At 39.6% G+C, this 3,635-nt stretch overlaps 1 pseudogene; it reads right to left on the reverse strand.

The window, feature by feature from the left end:
• Nucleotides 1-224: 224 nt before the first annotated feature.
• LOC102840786 lies at nt 225-2,382 on the reverse strand (annotated as a pseudogene).
• Nucleotides 2,383-3,635: the final 1,253 nt, after the last annotated feature.

Below are 3,635 nucleotides of genomic sequence, written 5' to 3' on the forward strand. Positions count from 1 at the left end.
CTCAGTCCCTAGGTTCAGTTAAGTGCTCTGGTGAGAGGCAGAGACAATTTGGCAGGTGGAAAAATAAAGAAGACAAGATTGAGGGGGAGGGTGGATGGCGAGAAGAGAACACAAACTTCCAGTTAAAAGATCAGCCCTCAGTTAAAGGTCAGCTACCAGAAGGCTGGCCTCAGGCGATGTCAGAGTCAAGGAGAGGAGCAGCTGCAGGGAAGAACTGGGGTTCTCTACAGCTCATTCAGGTCAAGCAAAGTCTGGTCCAGCATCCATTGTGTACAGAGGTGCGCCTCTTTGGTGCATTTCAGTTTATCTTCCAAATCATCAGTTGTCTTTTCCAGCTTGGCTACTGATCTCTCAGCAAACTCAGCACTGGTCTCTGTTTCCTTTGTTTATCAGTAAGAATCTTTATGTCTTCCTCATATTTGTCTTCCTTTTGAGAGTACTATTCTTCAGCGTAGTGGTTACGAATCAGGCTGCTAACCTCATAGTCAGCAGTTCGAAACTACCAGCTGTTCCACAGGAGAAAGATGAGGCTTTCTGCTCCTGTAAAGATTTACAGCCTTGAAAACCCTGTACAGGGTCGCTATGAGTCGGAGCCAACTCCACGGCACATAACCACCACCACCATTCTTCAGCAGCGCTCAGACACTTCAGGTTCTGGTCCATCAATCTGACCTGCAAATCCATCTCTCAGCAACGAGGTTCTTTCTGCCAAATCAGCTCGCTCCTCTGTGCGTTCCAAGTTTCCTTCAATAATCAACTTAAGAACCACCTCCTCGTACTTCAGATCTGCCTCTTCGCAATGTGCTTAGCTTCCTTGAGATGGATTTTCTGGAGTTCCATCTTTTCTTCATCTTTTAAGGCCTGGTTTTCAATAACCTCCATACCTTTCTCACTCTCATCAGCAGCTTTTCTCTGCCTTCTCCAGCTTCTGCCGGGCAATGTCCAAGCACTCCTGAGCGTGATCCAACTCCCCTTCAACCAGCTGGATTCCACGGTTCAAGGAAGTCACCTCCGCCTCAGCCTAGAGTGCAATTTTGCTCAAAAGAAGGTACAATCAACATCTAAATGAGGGGATCAGAACAGACTTTATAAAAGGATGAAGTCTATGAAAACTTTATAATCAGCCTTTTATAAAGATATTATTGCAGGATAAAGCATTTAAACTGGAACGAAAGGATGGTTACATTTAATGAAGTTTGGAAGATAAAAATAAAGGCATAATTCCAAGTAAATGAACCCACATAGGCAAAGACAGCGAACATTTCAAGCATTCAATTACTGTTTAGTAAATGATGAAAAATGTCAGGCATGTTAAGGAAACAGCTCTACCTATAAAGACAAGATTCTGCAGATAGGTGATTCCAGGGTTGTTTTAAAAATCTAGTCCTTCAACTGTCAAAAAATATCCATTGTTCACTTGACTTTACTAAAATATGGATTTTTTGCTTCCCTTGTTGCATTACAACCAGAGCATGAGCATCATCCTCATGCTACAACAAAGAAGAAAAGAAAGCACAGAAGAAAAACACCTGTTTCTTATATGTTTCTCATTCATTAGGAAGGAAAGCCAATCTAGAGATGCCCCAGAGCAGAATTCCACTATATTAATTGAGTACAACTGAGTCACCTCATGACCCCAAATAACTTCTGGCAAAGGGAGAAGACATTTACAATGATTCTATCTCTATCAGTAAGCAAGGTAACTTCCTGAAGAAAATTAATATTATTTTATTAAGGAAGGATTACAGATTGAAGTTATTGGGTAGATAATTAAATTACATGCCAATGGATTTTGTACATATAGAGGAATTATTTAACAAAACTGCAGAAGATTTACATTAGAGGATAAAGAATATTGATTATCAGTCAAAAGAGTTGATTCTTTTTCTTTCTTCTGCCTCAGGTTTATTTGTAAAAATAGCACAGGAGGACACCAGCTCCAAGCAGATGATAGCCCAAAGGGTCATGCCAGTCCCTCTGTCCTCAGATGCAAAACTCTATTCCATCTTTGTGAGGGCCTGGGCACCTTTGAGAGCCTGAGGTGAGGCCTTGGCTGGGGCTGGAGTTGAGGCCTTGCTTGATTGGAGCTTTAGTTGAGACCTTGGTTGAAGCTTCAGCCGTAGTTTGAGCGCTGGCCTTGAACTTTGGCTGACAGAACCTCAAACCCTTGGCAATGCTTGCCGGAGTACGCTTCCCCTGCTTGGGATGGGCAATGTAGGCCAGTCAACTGAGCTTGCGGTTGACACCTCTTGTGATCTTAGGCTTGACCTCCTTGGGCTTTACAAGAGCCTTGATAGCCTCAGCACATGCATCCATAGCCTTGATGTTGTTGGCCTGTATCTTCTTCAGGCCCTTCTTGTTGTGCTTCTTGGCAAAGCGCATTTTCCTCAGAAACTTGGGGTCCACACCCTTGAGAGACTCACTTCATTGTGATCGGGGTTTCTTGATACCATTTCTGTGCCATTTTCAGGACTGGTTGTGAATGGTGTGGTTCTTGGACTTGGCCATGTCTGCATTGACACCCTGGCGTGCCAGGGACTAGAAGAGAGTGAGAAAGGCAGTTGTGAAGCATGGGAAATAAGAGTTGATTCTTAAATTAAATGCCAATTAGGAGATATTTTAATCTAGAAGTTCAATTATTTTTTAGTGTGTATATAAGTGTATGTGTATAAGTGTATAAGTGTTCATTAAGCTATTAGGGAAATTACTCTGGTAACAAGGTATAAACTATCTCAGAGCTGAGAGATTGGTAGTCAGTAGATATTTAGGTGCTACTCTAAGTAATGGAGGTCTCGTGTAGATCATGACAGTAGGAGAATGGAATAGGAAAGGAGAATGAAAACAGGAAACACAGGAAGGAAGTGAAATAAGTAATATTACATTGAAGGGATTATAATCAACGACTTGAAAGAAAATGTATGTGAACTATTGAATGGAAAATTGATCTGCCTTGTAAACATTCATCTTATCAACAATAAAAAGGTTTTCTTTAAAAAAAGAAAGTTGTAAATTTGAAAGAAGATGTTTTACAACTTTATAAATGGAAGAAAGAATCATTCTATCTTTCAACTATAGATAAGCAAATTAGATTTACTCTTTTGGAAAACAAATCTGTATAAGATAAAATAACCCATGCTTAGATAATAAGATAGATTCATAAGTTATTTTTTAAAAAATCATTGTTTATGAATATAACACCATACAACTTCTAGATTTAAAAACAATTAAGAAAATATGTAAATATTTGTGTCCTCATTATACATCGAAGTCTTCTAAAATGTAGTTATCACATAATTTGAAATACATACAAATAAAGATTATACTAAAGAATCAAGTGGAATAGAAACATAGAGAATAACTAAAAAATAATTAATAGAGTAAGAAACAATTCTAAACCATATTAACCTTAACTGTATAGTGCTGTGGGTTAGTTAATGTGCCAGATTGCAAAGCAGTTTGAACTGAAGTGTTGGCTGTTCAATCTCACCAGCTGCTCCTCAGAAAACCTATACAGGATCACTATGGGTTGGAACCAACTCAACAGCACTTCACAACTTCAATATTATGCTCACCAGCCACTCCTTGAAAACCCTTTTCAGGGACAAGCTATGGACAACGTTGTGAAGTATGAATAT

Source organism: Chrysochloris asiatica, unplaced genomic scaffold (assembly GCF_000296735.1).
Source record: "Chrysochloris asiatica unplaced genomic scaffold, ChrAsi1.0 scaffold00233, whole genome shotgun sequence".
Lineage (NCBI taxonomy): Eukaryota > Metazoa > Chordata > Mammalia > Afrosoricida > Chrysochloridae > Chrysochloris > Chrysochloris asiatica.